The 23,060-nt window shown below is 42.8% G+C and overlaps 1 protein-coding gene across 1 annotated transcript in view; it reads right to left on the reverse strand.

The window, feature by feature from the left end:
* MICAL3 (microtubule associated monooxygenase, calponin and LIM domain containing 3) overlaps positions 1-22,692 on the reverse strand; it is a 165,887-nt gene extending 143,195 nt beyond the window's left edge. The window contains exon 1 of the mRNA XM_072873982.1: positions 22,511-22,692. The gene's annotated coding sequence lies outside the window, so the exon portion shown is untranslated. The remainder of the gene's footprint in view (positions 1-22,510) is intronic.
* Between the last annotated feature and the right edge of the window lie 368 nt (positions 22,693-23,060).

A 23,060-nucleotide genomic window follows, 5' to 3' on the forward strand; every position in this document is an offset into this window, starting at 1 on the left:
AGCACACAGACTATGAGAGGCAGCAGTTAAAAGCAAGAGCTTAAAGCTCTCTCTACCTTCAACCTGAAAGTAACCCTGGAACCTCTGTGACCAGGAAGTGATTCAGGACCTAAGTTCAATGTGCAAGACAGGGCTAGAACTATCTCAACTCAAACAAACTACAGTGGAACTGCTCTCCTTCCTTCCTCCCTCCCTCTCTCCTCAGTAAGCCTTCCCTGTCTCCTGAACTGTGGGGAGGATGTGATTGTCAGTTCACTGGCAGCAATTGGCAGGATACCATCCCAACAACAGTCAGAGGAAATAGTGTAGAGAGATGCAACAGGCTGCATGTCTGAACATACCCCTAGCAGAGACAATTACTGCAAAACAGATCATCCAACTCTGCAGAAAACTCTTCATATTTTTACACTATCAAAATCCCACCAGGAAGTCCACAGTCCTCTCTACCTAGATGGATTGATTCATTTCTTTCGCCTAGGTATTATCAGCAGTATAGTTCACTAAATGCTTTTAACAAAGCAGTCTTCCCCCACAGAGTGGTGGAGGACAAGAGTATGCAGTTACTAGAGGGCAGGAAAACTAATTCCTGATCTTCTGCAGAAGACCTATTCAATGTCTAGTCTACATTGACAGGAAAGTTTCTCCTTAACAGTTTAGAGCAAGACATCCAAGACATCACGGAAAACAAGACAAGAGTGTAGCTGTGTAGGTAGCCTTTCCTGTTACGACCTTCAAAGTCTAAATGAAGTTCAGGTTGATTAAATTATCGCATACATAAATAACTTTGAGAGGCCAAACTCACCTAATGTAAGTCCTTTCCTAATTCAGAGTCCTGTTCTAAACAGGGCTATGAAAACACTCCCAAGACTAAGTATTTATTTCAGGGCCCAGAATTTTTTTCTAGAAATTGAGAAGTTTCTCAATTTTAAGTTACTTTCTAATAAACTAATCTGTCCAGAGTCCCAGGTTTTCAAGGATTCAAGCTTCCAATACAGTTGGAAGGAATTAGCTAATTCCTGGAATTAGCCTACTTATCTTTTGTAGCCATTTTTTTTTTTGCCTTTTTTTTCCTTTCCAATTTTCATAATAGCCCTGTAATTATAGGAAGAGTATCTCTCTGCAGTCTAAAGGTGGAATAAAGTATTTTAGATATTCATTAAGACAGGAATGAATGTTAAACTAATCAAGTTGCTGTCTTCACATTATTTTTAACCTTTTTTCAGCTGGACAACTGATTTTCCTGCATCCATGCTGGAGAAGGTTTCAGGAAACTCTTACTGCTTTTTAGGGAGCCCTTATCAGCAGGAGCACCCTCTTTGACTACCTTTGAGCAGCATTTACTCTCCTTTACCTGGTGAGCCTCTACCAATAGAATTACTGCCAATCTTTGTAAGAATTTATAGGTGAGTCAGGAACCCACATGCCAAATCACAAACATCACCAGCCACTGAAAGAATAGGCTAATTCCAAGTTCACTTCAAGCTTATCTTTGGATTCACCAACTTATTCCTTGAAAATAATCAGTCATGAGCAAAAAAATAAAAATAGCTTTACATATCAAATTACACTAATCACATTGGCACAGCTACTGAATGATGTGACAGATGGCTAGAGCTATGGACACAAAGGTATCTTAGTTTTACAAACCAATACCATGGTTTTGTAGTACTTCATTCTAAGGTAGTTACAATAAACAAAGTTTTTAATTAATTTTTCCAAAATGCACGTGTCTAACCATTTGTTTTGAGATTACCAGCTTTGTAGGCCTTTTTCAGAAAAGCCTAAAATATCTTCACATCTAAATCCCACCAAGCCTCACAATTTCAATCCTGTTTTCCTCAGGCCCCCTAGGAAGTCCCACAGGAAGTATGCTTCGCCTCAAAAAGGCAGCTGTTCCTGCTGGGCCTGTGCCGAATTCTAGAAAGGCTTCCTCAGAGACTGGGAGCACACCTAGAAGGAGCACAGAACATCACATCCGCAGTATTCAGGATGACACCAATACACCTGATCTGTGTGAGAACTTGTTCCAGCCACACAACCATCCACGTTGCCAGAAACCTTCTTCACAGTAAGAACAACAAAGTCGTAATTAAGGACATTTGCCACAAATCCCAAACGAAAACACACCCTCAGCCAAGTTGTCCCATTCTACATACTGCACATCTGCCTCAGTCCACGCCATCGACCTTCTTTTCTTTTTCCTATGGATGCCACTCCAGACCTTCTCACCAGGAGTATAAATTCACTTGAACAGTTAAATGGTGCCCTACTGAAGGGAAGAATACACATGCACAAACATGTTCTACGCACACAGAACTCTCCCCAGCCAGTCTGTAGCACTTCAACACAGGGACACAAAGATCTGGCTTTTCAAGAGCACTATCAGACCTGTAACAAAGTCCAGGGCAAGCTGACAGCAGCTGGCAATAGAGCCAAGCCCTCTCCTAAAAACATCGAGACTATAGTTATCTTCCTTGCACAGAGTGCTTTGCGCTCCTCCAAACATGGAGCTTTCTTAACATGAGAGGAAAAAGGCAAAGAGAGCAAGATGCAAAGCAGTTGTTTTGGTTTATGGGCTGTAGCCCAGTAAAGCAGATAGCCCTAGTACATAAGATAATACCACAAACATTAGAGCATTCCTTGGGAACAAAATGGGAAAAAGGTTTGTTACTTGCACAGTCAGTGAGATGCTGCATTTCTACACCTCACTGCGCACAACAAAAAGCAGTTGCGCCCTTCTCATCTAGGGGGATAGCTGCAGAGAATTAGGCACACGAAAGTTTTCTTGAGGATTCACTTATTCTGTCTCTGTCACATTCAAAACAATGCTTTTAATGCATGCTTGAGACTTATTTCTCCTATTTATCTTATTTGTAATAAGGCTTGTAAATAAGTTTTATTTAGACAGGATTATATCACGTTATTGCCGAGAGTAGTACTTAAACCCAGTTTTTAAAAGAGACTAGAATAGGGCATCTATGTCAGAACTGCGCTAATGTCAACAGGCCTGTCTTCAGCCAAGGGGCACAGTAACCTCACCAAGTCAAATGTGACTATTTGGTGCCTCTGCTTCTATTTCATAGGAGAACCAAACAGCACTGCAATAACTGCAGGTTTGTGAGATGAAGAGCTCTCCCCATCTGTAAAGTCTGAACTTCATAAGCAGAAGAGAACATGTTTCTACAAACCAGATCTCAATAACAGCGTGCAAGCAGCACCTTCAGAGAAGATCTCAGAACTGGCATGCATGCCCTAATACCGATTAAATTTCTTCAAATCCAGTGTGCTCTCTTGTTCTAGTAATGTTTATAAATGTCTTTTCAGCATAAGAGAAAACCAGCTATGCAACAGAAAAGCTGAACATGACACGTTGTCAAGCTGACAAAAATAAAACTGAAGTTTCACTCGCTCTGTTAGCACAGCATACACTTTAGTTGAAACCTGTAAGCAGTAGAGCATTTTCAAGGAAACAAGATATTCAAGATAAGTGCATTTCTTCAGTGTGCCAAAATGAATCTCCACTGCTTAACCATAACACAAGAAGTGAGCATAAGCCTGGAAAATAGTAAAGTAATTAAAGTTCAAACTGTAACTGTTGCTGCACATACGCATGTGCATACACACAAACACATGAAAAACAACTCAGAAGTCTTACTAATGCAAACTGCAAACACTGGATAGTGCTGCTCTAGACTTTATGCAACAATAGTAGGAAATGGAAGTATTTTGCCTTTTTCAATCAAAACATACAAAATGTGAACATGCTATGAACACTAAGCATCTTCCAAGCAGCCTCTCTTCCACAGAAAGACAGAGGAAATTTTCAATTGTGATGATAAAACTGCCTGTGCCAAAACTGTTTCACTAAGGACTAAGTGCAGCCCTCTCCTCTCACAGCCCAGATCTGAACTTCTGCTTCCCCCCATTACAGAACTGGCACTTACAGGAAAAGCACAAAGTAAATTATTCACTTCATGATAATCATTCGACAGAAAGGAAGCTGTCTAGCACTTAAATGATCACAGTGGGGCTTTTCCTTCCCATTAACTAACCTTAAGCATTCTCTCTGTATTTTCAAGTCTGACACTTCACTGGGGTCCAGAGCCTTGGATTTCTGATCATGAACCTTCTTTTTCTGCAGAATGTAGAGAATTGACAGCTCATTTTGGATACCAGAAGGAGAGAAGCACAAAGATGACACCTGCCCAGGGTCCCAAAACAGCTTCAATGGATCATCTGAATCCAGGTTTGTGAGGAAGGCCACTTGGAAAGATACAACTATCAGCGTAGTATAACAAAACTGATCCTCAAGATGAGTAGGGAAGGTACCTTTTGCCCACAGATTCCTGTTGCAGCACTGCCTGGGCTTAGAGACTTCTTGTATAACATTCCCATGTCAGAAAGTGCTCGGGACTACGACAGCAAAAGAACAAGAGCAGCAGATTCTTATTACAACTGCAATAGAGCAAAAGAGAATTGTGGAAAGGTGCCTTTCACTTGTCCTTAACCAGAGATCTAGAGTACATATGGAGGCTGAAGACATAGCTCAATCACAGAACAAATGCCTCTTAGGCCTCCAGTCAAGACACACAGTTCCAGCTTAGATTTGTGGCCTCTCTTCTAACTGCCATGGCGGGGATTTCTGTCTTCAGGGGAAAAGTTACAACAACACAGTTTATAGCAGCCAGGGCACACAATTTTATTAGTATTATTATTTTTTACCACTGCTGTTTACCAGCAAAGCAGTTTGAGTTGTGCTTTCACATCCAGCAAGTCAACCATTCAAAAAAAAAAACACTACTCAGAATCTGTTTGTGAAATGTATCTCAGATGAGACTGTGAAAGAACCAACCAGATCAGGAAAATGAGCAAGTCATTTGCTCATTTAAATGTTTTAAAGTCAGAACCAAGCCAAAAAAAGCCACCATGCACACTTCTTTTAGCTGGCAAACTACACATTCTCATTGTCCCTTATGCTACAAATTGTCCCTTATGCTCCTAAGTAAAATAAGAAAACATAGCGATCAGCCTAGGGCTTGTTTTGATTTCTTTTTATGCCTCATCACCAATGCCAATAGTGGTCTAGGAATCATTCACTATCATTCCACAAAACCAGAAGTGAGCACTTCTACTTATATAGGAGAACCTTTCCCTTTTAATTGAAAGTGTTAAAAACAGTAAAAAATCTGGAGTCTTTCAAAAGTACGATAAAAATACAAGACAAGTCAGGTTTACTAAAGTGAACAAGCTGTCATTAGAAGACAGAAGCCACAAAGCTGTTCTGCCTACTTCCCCTTCTAAAGGCAGTAGTACCAACTTCATTTTTTTTTTTTCTTGTAGTCTGATGTTTCATCCCTATTAATATGCTGAGCAGGAAGAGTTCTGCAAGTTTCTGTATGTTAGCCCTGGCAAACTGAGCTCCCTCTCTTCTTTTGGTTAACTTGAAGCACACGGAGAAAGGTCTCCAAGACGCTACGTAACAACTTGTGGAAGTCATTTCCATAAATTAATTTGCAAGCAAATAACTCAGCGTGACCAGAAAAAAAAAAAAAGGCACACACGAACAAACAGAGAAGAAAGCATCTGCAGTCATACTGGCCGATATTAAAAAAGTATACCCCAGGGCATAGTGATTTCAAGGGAGGACATCCACCCATTGGGAAACATCGTAACTAGATGCGGCACACACAGTCTCATACCAGAAGCAGAACACTACATATTGCAATATGAGGGCCAGGATCGCTCACTGCCTTGCAAAAAGGGTGAGCATGTGCACATTGATCCTCAAATATCAACTCAAATTCAGTTGAAGTCTGAAATTCCTGTTATTGGACTGCCTATTAATTCACTAGTTTCCACTGTATGAAACTGCTCAAGCATTGATCTTCCCTGCTTCCAGTTTCTTCATCTGTTGTAATAAGACACCTTAAGAAACCAGCAGGTACGACTGCTGCCAGAACTAGTATTGCACCAAAAACCACTATACTGCATATTTCAACTGAGGAGACCGGCAAATTTATATGGAGTTCAGGCACTGATTATGCATATAGCTAGCATCTTTTTTAAAAAAGCAGTAGTTGAGAGGTTTGCAAGGAAGGATACCAATATAGTCCATAATGGGCACTCAAGATCTCTGTGCATTACATTGACAAAGCCACTAAACAGAGTTACTAAAGACAGGAATGTTTCTTCCCTGGTTTCCTGAAAAAGAACAGTTCATTATACAAAAATTACAAAAGGGGCTAACTAATTAATAACTCGGGGCTGGCCCAAGGAATAGAAGGCTTCAGAGGTAGAGTTAGAAGTATAAACACCACAAACTTTCAGACAAGAATGACAGAATAGACACTGAAACAACAGTTTAAAAAAAAGATACTGTGAATGTTAAAAGCAAAACAGGCTGCCTCCACTAAGTCCTCTGAAAAGGCCAAACACCTTTTAAAAACAAGACTACCCAGGAAGAGACAACAAGAGAGCAAAACACTGTATTCCCATTTCTCAAATTATCAAGACTCCATAGTAAAATCATAGCATTTACCTGAGTCTGTGTTCCCTCCTGTGAACCAGCAGTCTTTCAACATTTAAATCAGAATGATAGTTGCACCAACAGAATTATTTCAGAACCAAATACTGAGGCTTTGCTACAACATAATTTTGTTAAAGGAACAGAAGTGGTTCATTGGAAACATCAGGTATGACAAATTTCAGAAACACTACAGGTGTCAAGGAGGGGCTTCAACAACACTGTAGCACATAAAACACACTATTAATTTCAGATGCATTCTTGTAACTAAACCCCAACTTTTAGCAAATCAGATTTTGTAATGTAACTATGGATCACCAATCTCTCAAAAAAAGCAAGCACAGGGGGAGGGGACACCTTTGTCACAGAACAGGGTCAATGCATACATCCCTAGAAATAACTCCCAACATGCAGTCCAATGAAACTGCCAACTTCACCACCAGCCACTCAAACACCATTCACTTTCCTGCCTATGGCATTACTAGGCTTGACTACTTGGGGATGTAAACAGTGTCACACAACAGTCGTTCCCATTCAAAAGTCACCAAAGACAGGAAGTAGGAGGTTTTTATCAAGATTTTCAGCAAGTGGTATTTATGCTTTCAAAAACCCCTAGGGTTCATGACTTGTTTGGGAAGGGAAGGTAGAAATTTTTATTTTGCTTTTTAATACTGTTCTGCAAGTATACATTTGTACACACCGTATGTGCCAAGTGGCACAGTTACAAGCTATCACAATTTTCCCAGGCCTGCATCTATTCACACCCACACTGGTATCTTGCAAATCCATACCCATATGCATATGTAAAAACAGATGTAGGGCTTCATTAGTATATGCATAAATATTCATTAGTTGCTATTCATGCCCACAAACACATATATCACATCTGCAAGATAGCAAAGAGTCCCTTCTTAATGTACTGATCCCAGGAACAGAAAAAGACCTAGATTCTTATCCTAGCTGTGTCTAAACTTATGAAGGTCAACTACAATACCATAACACTGCATTTCATTATCTCCCTTCAAAAACTGAGGGGACACAGACTTTTATCCCTTTTGCAAAATGGCTGAAACAGCTAGAGATGAAAGAACTTCAGTGTAACATTAGATCAATAGTATTTTCACCAGTTTAAAAGGTAACGCTACTTTCCTAGATAAGAACAGGCTACGGACACAAATCCTGCAATGCTGCAAATGCCTATCTAAACTAGAGAGCAAAGTACAGGAGAAAGACAGAAAAGCAACTATCAATATCATTCTCCTGCACACTCCACCCCGGCTCATATGCAAGCTCTGTGAAACAGGAAAGACAGCTGGGTGCTTCCTTTCCAGTTTTACTTCCTTTCAATTTCTCTTTTACGCTTTGTATAGCTGAGTAACATTCAGACCCGTCAAGGTTAGGACCTCCAACTTTTCACTAGCATTTATTTTAAGACTACACTGACTACAGCTGGTTTATACTCCTCCTTCACAGAGCAGGCAGGGCATCTTACTTCAAGTGTCTCTGCAGAGAGGTGAGAAACTCCATCCCTGAAAGTGGCTGCTCATCTTTAAGCGGTGAGACAAATCACCTCCTTTCATTCTTCAAGTACAGTGAAGGTTTAAGTCAATTCCACCCAACCACTTCACAAACAAGTCCTGATACACAGTCTGCCCCTACTTATTTTTACATGAAAGCACCATCCTGAGGCCACACTACAGTAAAAGGTGCCCTTCTGAATCAGTGCAAAGCCCTTTGAAAAAATCATAAAGAGGAGCTACATGGCTAGAAACATCTGTGTAACACAAATGGGTACCTGGAATGTCATGGAATATCAATCTGAAAACTAGCTTACCCACCCCCCCAAAAAAAAAAAAAAAGAAAAAAAAAGTTTTTCAGTGTTCCAACCATTTTACCAAGCTGCTCGTAATCGCTAATTAACAGGAAAATGCAGTCATTTCTTCAATTATTAGAAGCCTTGAGTTTTTCACGTATTCATTAGCAATTAAAAATGAGCAACTAGCATATATTTTGCTAGTACAAATATTATGAGGTCATGTACAGAAAGAGGTAATTTTTCTTTAGAACGCCAGTTGATATAGGCAGAAGAAGTGACCATGCTCACAAGTGCACAAGCACACCTGAAGAAGTTAGCTCACTGAGGGAAAGCAGTCAGCAGCTAACAGAACTACTACAATTCTCTCAGAAGTACTGCTCCATCCATCTCTCAGTTGGGGCCCTAGAAACAGAGCATGGTCAGAACACAAGCCTAGGAACCAAAACCCTACACCAGAAAAATAAGAATAATGGTTCAAAAGAAATAGTGATTTTATGGCACCTCATCTAACAACTAGCTGTATTTTCTCTTCTTGATTAACTTGCATCTGTTGCCTCTTTCTTTCATAGCAGCTATAGCCTTTTAACATTTCTCTTGAAAATGTTTCTCCCTCTTCTCCACAGGTACCAAGTATGTCCTCCCAAATACAAGACCATCAAGCAACAACTTTCCTTTGTCATTCACTGTGTTTCCTCCCATACCCCAAGAAGCACTGACAGTAGCCTCATCTTCTCTTTACCACCAAATCATTCCCACCTGACTAGTAATGCCATTACAACAGCAATGGGACTCCACAGTAAACCTAGCCAGGTTCACTATCTTTTATTCCAACAAGGCTATTTTTAAACCCAGATCAGTTTTCTGATCACTCTTTATGCACACCCAGACAGCTGTGCTGTGTGACAAGAGGAGGAGAAGAGGACACAGCACCCTAAGATAAAAAACCCAAGCAGCTGGAGGTAGGGGTACTGCCCAAGGCACTCCTAAAAATCCCCCCTTCGTAATTGTTTTCCTCTTGTATTTAGCTTTCATGATTGCTTCTATTGTTTTAGATCTGAAGAACCTGAAGGCCTTAAAGCCTGTCTATTTACTGAAAAGGAATGCACTTCACTGAACAATGTAGCTATAGGAAAGCTGTATCTAAAGTCTGTTTAGAGAACAATGAACAGTTGTCTTGATTTAGAATCTTCAGATCTGTAACTTTGCTACTATCAATATTTAAACCAAGAGATAAAAACACAACTCTCATAGCAAGCACTATATTCACTTTATCCCACTGGCTCTGCAGTAACAGAGCTTAGCTGAGGAAAGTCCTGGTTTTAATAATACCAGGGAAAGGAAAATCATTTTTATAAGTGAAAAGCACAAGTCAAGCAAGAAAGGAATTTTGTTTGTTTGTTTCTAGAGTTGCCTTTTTATTTAAGAAAACACAATGGAAAGCATAAAAATCTCAGAAGAATGAAGCAGACAACAGTGCCCTAAGGGAAAGGGAAGAAACACAGAGGCTGCACTCCAAGAGCAGGCAAGAATTATTGGACTGTAGATCGCTAAGTGGTGCAGAACCAAAGCCCCCCCCAACCCAGAAGTATGTATTTATGATTCTACATGGGCTGTCTTCTCAATAGTTGCCATGCTACAGTACGCCTGCTAAGCATCTATTTCATCCTGTCTGTGGGGCTTTTTAAAGTCAATTTAATACCAACTAAAAGAGATTCAGCACATCTTTCAAGAGCCTGGGGATAGCAGCATTTACAAGATCACATACCAAAGGTGACAAGTAGCAGCTATTACACTTCCAGTGACAAATCAAAATGGACCTCTGAACAGATATAGGACATTTAAACTGCTCCCCCCTAACAAAAGGGTCTGCCAGAAAATATTTTCCTAAATACCAGTCACGCATGGATTGTTTCACTGGAGCAGACTTTCAAGGTCACTCAGCCCCCAAAATCCTACTTTTTCCTCTAGCTGGTTTCTGTGGATCCTCAGATACAGGACCCTTAAAAGCTTTTTCTCTTTTCATAGCATCATATCCAAGCACTAGCGTCAAAGCCTGCTACGTTTCGCAGACTCTAGCATTAACCAATGCTTCGTCCTACATTTACCCAAATTCTCAGTAACAGCACAGCTATTTAATGTATTTCCCCACCAGTCCTGGAACAATGCATGCCACGTACCAGATGTTCACTCACCCAGGAGCTCACAGCGTGCCACCAAGGAGGAAAAAAGGTGGGCAACAGCTCTTAATTCTTCTGTGTATGGCTGAACAGCATTATCCCTCCTGTGTGCTGCATTCTGTATAGCCACTGCAGTGCTCAGAGCAAGCAGACTCGCAGGAGCAGCTGGAAAACAGCCTTGCATCTTCTAAGTGGAACATCCCAGATTGAGGGTGGTTCTTTCACAGCAAACTTACCATCTACAGCTTCCTTAGCCAGAGGGTGGGTCAGTGACAAGTGGCCATTGGAAGGTGGTAACTAGGGCAAGAGAGAGTAATAAAGCCAGAAAAATTGTGCGCACGTGTGCGTGTAGGAAGGGAAAAGAATAAGTGGAGCAAATAATGAGTGCAAGAATGGAGTGAGTATACAAAGAAAATTATTTACTGAACAGACTATTCGTGCTGCTGACCTCAGTTCATTCCTCTGCAAGTTTTAACTCCTTGCGGTCAGGACTTTGCCTGAGAGAGAAGGTCACAGCTCATTTCCACCACTAGCCTCCCATAACCATTCTAAGATATAACAACTAGATCCTGCAGGTGAGTACACACTCCAGCAATGGGCTGCTGCTCAGTTTCAGTGCTCTAATAAGTTGTCACAAATTAGAACATGCTTACTAAAAGCCTGGTCAGCCCATCATGTTTCTTCCTCCACAACTCTAAAGAAAAGCCCCTTTGAAGAAAAGCCCCAGAGTTGAAGGGGGTGGCTAGGGTTCATATCTCCACCATTTTTAAGACCTTCACAAAAAGGAGAATTTTTCTGCAGTACCTGAATATTATCAGGTTATAAAAAGTTAATGCCTGCCAAACATTCCTTTCCACAACAAGGACTGCTGTATGAAAGTTAATCTCACACCCATGACCTTGTTCTTACCACCTGAAGATTTTGCTGTCATAACTGAAACTCCATAGACACTGCATGCGTTTGCTGCATGTAACTGTGGCATAAACTCAAATATGTCACAGCAACTTGTATTTTGCACAACAGGAGCTATCCCATCAAATGGGAACACTAATATCTTTCGCACTTCTACTTGGAGAAACAGGAGAGTATAGTTTTTTATAACTAAAAAAATACATTTTATTTTTTAAGTCATTACTGCATTTGAGAACAGGATCACAGAATCGACTTGCTCTCAGATTCCCTGATACTTATTAAGGATATTGCCTCCATGTTGGAGCCTACACGATGAAGTAAGCAGCAAACCCTAGTAAAATTGTGCAATATGCGGTGTAACAACACTAAATGTCACAGTTGTATTACACAGCCTAGCATTTAATTTACAGCACTGAAAAAAACCTTCCAGCCTATACCACTGTAAAGAAACTTTTCTAAATACAAGCCAAAATGTCTGACTTTGTAGACAGGCTGAAGGCTCCTTCCATTCTTCTGTCAGGTGCCAGAGGACTCCATTCAGTCAAGTCATAGGAATTAAAACTGAGCATTTGCAATTGCCATTGTAGCAAATGAAGCACAATTCTAGTAAATAAGTCAACCTAGCTTAAGCTAAGACAGCTGTTGGAAGGACCACGCTCAGCTACCCACTCTTGTGAATCATTTCCTGAATTGCCATACTTAGTACAGCATTGTAAGGCAATTCATCCTCAAATCCAACAGAAGAAATTAACACTCATCTTAATTTACTGTGTTAGTCTCACAGCACTTTATTACCAGTCCATTTCAGAGTCTTCCCTTCAAGATCCACCTCTGTTGTGACACCAACAGGAAAAGGAACAACCGAGACCAGCTAGTGTGCAGCAGGCACCGGCCTGCTGGGCCAAGTCTGACCTATGCATCTTTAACCTACTCAGGCATCTTGTCCTTTCCTGTCTTTCTACTGCCCTCTTTCAGCTTTGTTGTACTTCATGTTTCTGAAATTCCTTTCTTTCTTAAGAGTCTAGGACCAAAGTACTACGCCTAATAGCTGAATTCACCAGCAGAGGTTGACTGTGAGAAAGCATATGCCTCTAAGTTATCATCATGGTTTGCATGAATGCATAATAAAGAATTCACCACCATTGTCCTCTACCATCAAAAAAGTCTTGACTGCCTGGGATGTCTTCCTGTATGCTGGTTGATCCCGATAGCTTTAGGAAACCTGTTAGCTTCTCTCACCCTTGGAGATCCAGACTTTTGATATTATAAACCTTGAGCTCATTGAGAGTTTGATGAAGCATAATAAAATAAGTGTAGTTTAACAGTAAAATGAACAACAAAGGGCCTTTTGTGATGGCTGAAGAGTACAGGAATAGAGCAGCAAAGGAATGAGGATCTGGAAAAAGACAACCCCTTATATTTGGAGGTGACATTTTGCAACATTTGATTAATCATCTGATTTATCAGTGACATGATATGATTTCAAATTAATACAATAACTTCATTAAGTGTAATTGTTGGACTGACACAACTCATCTGAAGACTTTAGATTAAGAAAGAAAATTATATAAAGTAGAACCACCACAATGCTGCAGGAGTACAACACAATAAGGAAATCTGACCTCTTGAATAACATTTTCCTTGAAATTTTCTGGCAGAGGGTAAACAGTAAAGTCCCCAGATTTTTGGCACAAAGAAGGAAGACTTACAAAACGCTTCTCCTCGAAAAAGTAAACTTATTTTGCTTGTGTAGTAGCACCTTATTGCTCCATGGGAGCTACAGTTCCAAGGTGACTATCTCAAGATGTAGCCCATCTTAAGATGGCAGAATTCATCACAGGCCAAAATAAGTCATCTTTTTCTAGCAGAGAATGAAGGATAGTGCACAGCAGTTCCTGAAATAAAACATTTATTTTTGACAATATTTCAGTTTGGGAATGTCCACAATTTAAACTAGAGTAGAGGAGTTTTCAGGAAGAAAATTGTGAAGTAAACAAGTAGTCTTCTAGAACACAGTTTCAGCAACACTTTCAGCTAGCCTTAGAGGAGACAAATACATTTTTTCAATCTACCCTTTTAGAGGATTACTAAACATTTTCATTCCTTCTATCCTAACACTGCAGCATTTTAGAAGACTGTTGCTTCAGTAACTATTTAAAAATAAACTCTCCAGAGAGCACATAGCACCAAAAACAAGCCTCTCCAGACTGATGAGACATCTAGACAATCGTCCACAAAAGGGCACATTAGCAGAAGAATTCTCCTGCAGAGGAAGCAAACATCTCAAGTGATACTCTCCAAGCAATTTAGCTGTTTTAGATCACAGTTGAGACTATACCATTTCTAAATTAACATTAACCGATTCCCCTCCAAGAAAATAAAGCAGCAAACTGCACAACTAATCCAGTCCACAAGACATGTCCTGGACGCATTCTATGTTCCTACTGGCTCTCCCTGCTAAGAACAGGCTTATGGCTATTGCTAACAAAATTCAGTAGTTTCTCCTCCGTGCGCCAAAGAAGGGTAAGACAGTAAACAGCCAAGAGGGGAAAAAAGAAAACGCCTGTAGGCAACATGAAACAGAAAAAGAGGGCAGTGGGTTAAAGGAAGGAAAACATGGAGGAGGACAAAACCAGAGGGAACAGTGAATAACGAACCTGAACTCTGCTCTCTGAAGGCACACAAAAAGCCAGTTTTCCAAAAAGCCAGTTTTCCAGTGGCACCATGCCCTGAGATGCAAGGATAAGATACCAGAAACACAGTCCACTGTTACTGGGATGCCAGACTCCCTCCCCAATGCTACTGAAGTTCAGTCTGACTGTGGCCAGAGAAAGGTTCGGCATCTTGGGAAGGCACTAGGTAGGAAGGGTACAAAAAGAGATAAGAGGGAAAAGTACAGTCAAAAACCAAACAAGCAGACCTGGAGGAGATTAGAGAGGGGCTGCATGTTGTACACACAGCATACTCAAAGATCTCCCTCCTGACCCAGAGGGAACATGGATCAGGAGACTCCTCCCTCCCCTCGTGGACCACACTGTGAATACGCTCATGACCACAACTTTATGAAGGATTATATCAGCAGACTGTGGAATTGGCTCAGCATACAAGCTGGCCACCTGGAATACCTTATCCTTCTTCTGATTTCAGAAAGTCCCATCGCTTACTGTCTCGGCAGGATATGAGACCAGGGAAATGGGAACAAGTGTGGTACGAGTGCAGAGAGCTGTCTGAGGCAGTTCAGAGTTCGGAAGCGAGTCCCCTCAATGTCCTGAAGCCTGACCATGAGCTCCACCGCTGAATGGAGCTAAAGATGAGGGAGGACGTGCCAGGGACACATCCCTGAATGCAAACTGGTTATTCCAAGACAAAGGTTCCAAGATGACATGAATATATACCTCTCACAGATACATACCTCCTCATAAGCCCAGAGAGTTCATATTTTGCAGCTTTAGAAGTATCCCACTGAATGATTTGAAGGTTGTTTCACATCCTGAAATAAATCCACTGTCAAACAATATTCTATTCAATATGCTGAACTCAAACTTCCCAGCATTTGCCATTCTAAGCATCAACAGAAAAATCGTATCTGCTTTCTTCCACTCTCATCTGCTTTATTTAAGAAAAAAAAAAATCTTAGAGCAGGGACTTCTTTACTATGTTTTAATACAATATTTGGCACAGCAGAGTCTTGGGTGGGTCTCCAGGCATGTGTAACGCAACAGGCATTATATGTAATGCAAAAGCAACAAGAAAAGTATAACGTACAACGATGGGCTCAGCTGCAGCCCATCTGCCTTTTCTCTCTGAGGGAACACTGAATACCATCACTGTGGAGAATTATTAGTGGAGATCTGCTACTGATGCTGTCACCTTCCACATAACTCCTCCATTTTCACATGTACAAACTCTTCTCTTTCTGAAGTACTGGAAGCAGACCAGCTATCACTGACACCCAGCCTTTTCCTATATTTCCTGGATGTGTAAGCAGTCCTGCTCTCCCTGGAAAGTCCACAGTATGTTTAGATTCTGTTTATAAGCAGCAAGACAAATGACACTTACAAGATCTAGAAGAAACTTGAAACACCAGGTGCAAGGCACTGGTCTCCCAAGGCTCACCAAGGAAACTATACACAAAGGCTAACTCCAAACCAGTCTGTCTTTACAATCAACACAGAAAGAGGCACAGCTCTACGAGAAATCTGAATGGGAGCCTCACTTAATTAGTGATTTCGCATGGCTAAGTGAACCATCAAAAGCATGCCACACTCCCCAAAACTGTTCACCCTTCCTGACACAGTCTAATCTGCCTTTTCTTTCTCAAACTGAGCAGAACTCCATTTATAGCAGATGGAGTACCATACACAATGTACACAGACTGTTATTAAAGAAATAACTTTCACTAGTCTTTTTTTGTAGGAGAAACATTCTTGGGTTTGACTGTTTAAAGCACGACTCCTAGGCAAAAACCTGCCTCCATCCCTCATTTCTGTGCAGATCACCACACAACAGAGGAGATGAGAAAGTCTACTGTCCTCCCCTTCGTTTCTTCAGTCACATAACCATGATGTTGCAAGTGTTGGAGGACACTTCTCAATACGAGATCCAGAGTAGTCTATTACATGGGCATCACTGGATGGATATCAATTGGTTTTGCGCTCTTTAACTGGGTTCGAGCCAAATTTAGTTTCTCTTTGCCTTGAGATTCATTTCTTTAATGGACCCTGAAAGAACATAAGCAAGTGTTAAATGGTACAAATTGCTACAGCTGCAGTATCTCACAAAAATGGAGCAAAGTTTATACTATCCTTTTCACAGGACCCAACAAGAGAAGCCCTTTCTAACCACTGTGTAAGCGTACACAGCATATTTAGAAAGACTAAGAGAAGGGCAAGAAGGGCCTCCCAACCATCCCATTAAACCAAGACAGTTCCACCAAGGCTATAAAGAGATATAAATGTTAGATAGGACTCACATGACCACAAGCACTTTTACTTGCATGGCAGAGATAACAAGATATGATCCCACAAAAACGCTGCTGTTCTGCCTACACTTTGACTTCCACTGAGAAGTCTCCCCACAGACTCAGGGCAAAGAGATCTTAATGATTTAAAGGGAGGTCACTATAAAAGTTATGCTATCCATTAAGTCACTTTAGTTCAAAAGTTACTTAGAAGAGTAGAAGATTATACCCCAAAAATTCCTCAGACACGCCATCCAAAGTTCATTCCAAAGCATCTTGCAGCCATGACGATAAAGGATATAACTAAATAAAAGCAGGGACATCTAGTTAAAGATGTCCCTGCTCTTGCAGGGGGGTTGGACTAGATGACCTGTAAAGGTCCTTTCCAATCCAAAGCATTCTAAGATTCTATGATAAGTAAAGCTTTGAAAGGAAGATATTTATTAAAAGTCTTCAACGCACTGAAATGTCCTCTTCCCTCAACCACACCAGCTCCCAGCAAGCCTTGCCTCACTTCAAAGTACTGCAGATTCAGGGGAATTCTTTCCAAACAGCAGGGCAGAAAGCAGTAATACAGAACAATTTTCCTGCTGGCCAAAGAGGAAGTTGATGCAATAAGTGGGTTATTCCACAGATTTTAATTAAGCTGTACAACTGGAATCCGAATGCAGGCAAACACAGCAAAAGACCGATAACATAAGATAAATATTCCTGGACTGATGTTGGAAACAGCACAGAAAAAAGAAAACTGCAAGATTTTACCTTTGTTTTGTATCCTACAATAACGTTTGAGATCACTAGTCTAAGCCAGAACTCTAATACATAACATACTACATAGGAGCAGAACAAGAAAACACACCTCTTGCACACAGAGATTCCAACTCAAGCAATGAGATGATTGCTGGACAAGCAGACCCAAAGAAAGAAGGGAACACAACAAAAAGGCAAAAACACTCATAAAGACAAGCAGTGGCCTACTCAGTCCACTGCCGGGCTGTTCTGGTTCAGTCAGCTCATGGCAGGGGAGGGCATTAAGAAGATGAGGTAGTTCCATAGATGTTTGTGGGACTCTTCTTCACGATGGGTGAAAAGCATCCATCTGCCACTCCTCTTTCAAGATGAACAAGGTAAAGAAAGACCACAACAAGGCTTTAGTGAATGCCTAAAAGTTAGCAGCATTAACAGGTGGGACTACATGTCAAATTCTCCACAGTATGCCACTCTAGATGAGTCGAAAAGGACCAAGAAGAAAATTAGCTTATGTCTGTAGTTGTAGGACCCTGCATAGGAATGATTTGCTAAACCACCACTTTCAGTAAAAGTGGTCATTGTTTTGAACAGTTGAGTGTCAAAAAGAAATTCAGACACAAAGTGAGGGCAGCCTAGACTAGTTTTAACCATGTGGCTAGACACAAAAGATCATATCTCAAAGACATTGTGGAGAAAGAATGAAAAAGGTTAACATATAACCCAGATAAAGATCTGGGGAGAAGGCAGAGATGACAGGCTGAGAGAGACAGGAATGTAGTAAAAAGGTTTTCCTCACAATTTCCATAGCTTTCTTCAGTGCCCCTTCTCAACAGTGAAATGCAGTTTCTCATGTTGTCTATTGCAAAAACAACAGTTGCAGAACAGTTGATCTCTATTGGAGCAATCAGGTTTCTGTCTTCAGCAAGAAGCTATGCTGCTACTGCACACCTTTAGCAGAAAAGTTATGAACTCTCCTTAGGAAGTGTGGGATGAAATAGGTTCCTCTCTCCTGAAACTGAAATAATTCTATTGTTAATTTACTGCTGTCTATGAAGAGCAAGAACTTGCATTTCCTTTCCTAGTCTCACTGAATACTTTTGAATTGAGTCAATTTCAATACCTCAGAAAAGAAAGAAAAACATCCTTCAGTTTCCTTTTGCTACCAAGCCAAATAATTGCTGCTTGATTAAACTTTAAAAGAAAAAGAGGGGGGTGGGGGTGGGGGGGTGTCAGAAGAGAGGCTGGCCACACAGGTGAGCAACCTTCCTTTCCTTAAATTGTTTCCCATGTCTGGGCACCGAATTTCTATCACAAGCCACTCCATACATAAGAGCATCACAGTGTCTCTTCAAATCAAGATACAATACAGGCAGGAGAACAAGAAGAGCTATGATCCATGTCAGTTTACTGTTTACACAAAGAAACCGAACACTCTTCGAGCCCTATCAGCTACCTATTCCCACTACATCAAAATTAGGAGGAGACTGCAGGCACAGACAACAAATAATTTGGTGACTAGGTGTCCCACTCAGCTGGAATCCAAATATTTTCATACCCTTCACAAACACAGTTTACATGCAGATCTCATTCCTCAGAGTACATTCTTGGGTTCTCCCAGATGCACTTTTCCCTTTCTCCCTCTCCCTTGTGCAATTACAACAGAACATGTCATTCAGCTGGGGGAGGGAGCGGGAGAAAAAGGAAGGAAAGGGTGGTGATTTGGTGTTCCTATACTAGTTTACCACTTGCTCTGTCTCCACTGTTTTGGGCTCCCTTCCTAGTAAATAAACAGTGCCTGCCTCTTGTATCTCATCACATCATTTCCAAATAGCAGCATGAACATGGGTCAGTATCATTGCTGCTTTATTTCCACCTATCAAATTACAAACAGCATCTCTGTAGCTGACATCTTAGTTACATCCTGCTAGTTGGCAAGGCTAAGGTCAGTTCTAGGCTTCAGTGCTGCTGGGAGACCTAAGAAAATGCAAGCCAGGCTACCCTGATGGAGCTCGCGTAAAAAGCCACTTCCTGGATTTACCAGTGGGAACTTGCCCCTCCTCCCCTTTTTAAATGAAAGGTGAGGTTATCGTTAGGATCTGCTACAGTAAAAGCATTCACCCAGGAAAACTCTCTCGGATCACATCTGCTCTAGGAATATCTCAGCAGTATTAGAACAGTCATACAGGATATTGGCAAAGCTGCATTTCACAGCCATATATTAGCAACAGACCACAGTGTTAAGAAAAGCCCTAAGAGCACACATGTGCTTTACTCGTATAACTGAATCTGTGCGAGGACCTTCCATACAACAGATCATACCCTAGATCAACAGCCACGCTGATGGCAGATTTTGGTGTAGCCCCAGCCTCAGCTGTAAATGAAAGGATTTTTCCACCCCAGGCTGTTAAGATGTAGATCAGCTGGCAGAGAACAGATTCCTAAACATCCAGGCTGGACGCTGCATGGCACAAACAAGTTTTGACCAATCTGTTACCACAGCTGCCTAAGCCTTCTCTACAGTAATAGCACAAAAGCCGTAACACCAAAGAAAGTCCACGTACAGGCTCTGCTGTTGCTCTCACAGGCAATTTCCTGTGACATAGTCAAAAGAGAGTGGAAGTTTTCGGTCTCTACCAAAGAAAGACAGCAGCAGCACAGTCAGTTCTCCCTCTCCCTTCACCTAGAGCTACCCTGAATACTACTCTAAGATTACATTGGCAAGACAGCCCTTGTGTTTGCAAAGGAGAAAAAAAAACCTAATCCATTCATGGGTTACTTAAGTGACTGAGAAGTCATTCTGAAATCCTTCAAGATGAGAGGAGCACATCCAACTAAGGCCAAATTCTGCTTCAGCTTTCTCCAAAAGCAACATGTCATCAGTTCTGCATTATCATGTGTACAACAGTAACTCAAGCTCTCTCATGGAAAAGTAACAGTGCTGTAGTCTTTATCAAAGGAGACCTGCACCTGCAAAATAACTAAGATTTCTCATGTGAGGCATGTTTGCAGGATATTTGAAACCCAGAGAGGCAAGAAAGCTTAGAATAAAATGTCATCCTGACCTCAAACAGCTGTGTTTAGGTTTACACCAGGAATATACAGTCACATACTATTTACAGATCCTTTCTTAACACACAGGATTAGTCAGGAACAGGAGTTGTATTCAGATTTATTGAAAATGAAATTCAGTTACATGTCATTAATAATCAGCATAACTATTACTTATTTTTTCTGCACCAATACTCAAAAATAACTGTTAAAAGAAAAATCTTTATGGTCGTGCTGTAACATTTCGGAGTTCCCCTGTCCATTAATTTAACAGCTAAAGGATTTCCAGCTTCACCAATTAGCTAGAGGGTGTACCTTCCAACTGTAATTTAAGATATGAATGAATACAAGTCTAGTATATCTAGTTATATCCATCTGTGTTCTTGGACACAAGTACTTTAGCAAGCTGCAAGCTAAACACAAACATATCTGTGTTCTTAACTGTAGCGCGACTTCTTCATTTTCAGCTGCAGATAAACATGTAGTGGACTTTTGGCTGGTTTAAAGGGACACTGCCAACTTCAATCTAACTCTAAATCTAGTTTAGTGCAAGTAAGATTTCACAGACTCAGTAGAAATATTCCCATGATTAAAGAAGTTAATTCCCATGCAGTGAGTTATTTTTACCAAACACGTCCCTGCAGTATGACCAACCCAAACACAAGTGCTGAAAATGTGACAATGAAAAATAAGTAGAATAAGCACATTCTCTAGAAGAAATGCAGAAAGAGGTATTAGCATAACTATTGGGAAAAGAAGTCTATTTCAAGTAAGTGCTTAGTTATACGCAGAAAATCTTGTTTACTGAGGTTTTTTAAGCTCAGTTAACTTGTAGCTTTCAAAGTCTGTAACTAGAATGGGCCCTAACAGATAGTCAGTTTCTGTACATCCAGATTGTCCAGCGAGAGACCATTTATTTGCTCAGCTTCTCCTAAGCCCCCTACACCAGTACCAACCCACTACATTTAAAGTGCAGAATAACTAAGAACCCTAATTTTAAGCCTTAAGCCTAACACTCAAAGAGATTTCCCACAGATTCTTCAGTTTGTTAACCTTTCAAAGCAGTACAACAGAATCAACAAAGGAAGTGGCAATTTTTGTAGTGCCAGACTCGAAAAGTATTCCTCCATCTCAACAAAAGTTATTGTCGATTGCTCCACAGCACTAACCTTAAATGGATGACTGCATGAGGTAAGAGATGACTTCTTCAGAATATGGAATGTAGCTGTTACAATGAATGCATAGGCAGGGTTTTATTATAAGAGAAGGAACCCTTTATTTAGAAGCAGTTACCCTTGTTAAGTATTCTAACATCCTAAACACACATCTTAGGACAACAGCCTGCAGAGATTAAGTCTGTATCGTAACAAAAAAAAAGCAGAAAGACAAAAGTATTAGAAAACTGGACATCCCTTGTACCTAGAATAACAACAAAGAGGCTAAAGGCTTAGGTCTGTGAAACAAACAGAAGTCTCTATGTAGTGAAGCCGGTATACGCAGTTTCTCTTGTGGGGGTATCATAAACTATCTGACGATGGAAGCACTAGGAGTACGTTATGATACTGTGGTAATCATGGCTGTGAAGTCTACCCGCGGTGTAACGCAACCCGCACAGCGGCTATCAGCGATAAAGCCGACGAGAAGGCGAAGCACGCCATCGAGGCACCCCGACGTGAACCCTGGCGGGGCAGAGCGCTGCCGCCCGCCCGGGAGGACGGGGCGCAGGCAGACCCCGCGCCGCAGGGCGTCCCCTCCGCAGGTAGCCTGCGCGCACCCCGTAGGGCCACCGCCGTCTCCTCCTCCTCCCAGCCCGGGACGAGGGGACGGAGGTACCCCGGTACCTTTCGCTGAGCCACCCCTCTCCGGCGAGGGAGCGCTCGGGGGTCCCCGGGGCGGACGCCCGGCCGCCACCGCCTCGTTCCTTCCCGGCGCCGAGCCGTGTAACCGGGTCAGGGAGGCGGCAAGAACCAGCCGCCCAGCTGCGCGCCGCCCCGGGGATCGGGTTTCGCGGCTGTGCCCTGCCGCCCTGTGCCAGCCCCAGCCGCCGCCGCTCCCCATGGGCCCGCGCGGACCCCGCCCCGGCCCGGCGTCGCGCAGAGACCCCCGCGCCGCTGCCGGCGCCCGGGGCGCCGCGCCAGGCCGCTCCCCGGGCGATGCCAAGAGATGAAGCGGATCCTCCACCGCCGCCACCAGAGACGCCTCCTCCCGCCCGCGCGGCCAGGCAGCGGCCATCCCACCTGCCGCGCCGCACCGCGCGGGAGCCCGCCCTCCTCCTCTCCCGGGGGGCGGCGGCTGAGGGACCCCACCGCCGCACTTGCCTTCACCTCATGCCGCTCCGGGGGCGGCGGTCTCAGGGCTGGCGCGGCCCGAGGTGCCTCTGCCGCGGGGGGCGCCGCGCTCCGCCCGTCAGGCTGCCGGCGCGGCGCGGCCCGACCCTGCCCGCCGCGGGAGGGGGCGGGTGAAGCGGCGGCGCGCGCACACCTTGGCAGCTACCGCTGCCGCTGCCTCGGCCCCGCCCCACCCCGCGCGCGGAGCGGTTGGCGGGGGCAGGAGGAGGAGCGCGTGCGGGCAAGCCCAGCCTCCCCCCCCCCCACACCTCCCGGTCCCTTAAAGCGATACGCGGGGTCAAGGGGAGGGCGGCGGGAAGCGGAGGCTCCAGCCGCCAGGCCCAGGGCGCTCTGAAAGGGGGAGAGAAGGGGAGGAGAGCGACAGCAATGGGAACACAACAGGTGCGGCGCGACGAACAATAAAAAGACACGGCCCCCCCCCACAGCCCCTTCACGTTCTCGGCTCCTTCCCCGCTCCCTGGCAATGGTACGCTCCTACCCCTCGAATCTCACAAACCGGGCAGCGATTGGCCGCCCTGGCGGGGTG

This window comes from Ciconia boyciana, chromosome 1 (genome assembly GCF_034638445.1).
Source record: "Ciconia boyciana chromosome 1, ASM3463844v1, whole genome shotgun sequence".
Taxonomy (NCBI): Eukaryota; Metazoa; Chordata; class Aves; order Ciconiiformes; family Ciconiidae; genus Ciconia; species Ciconia boyciana.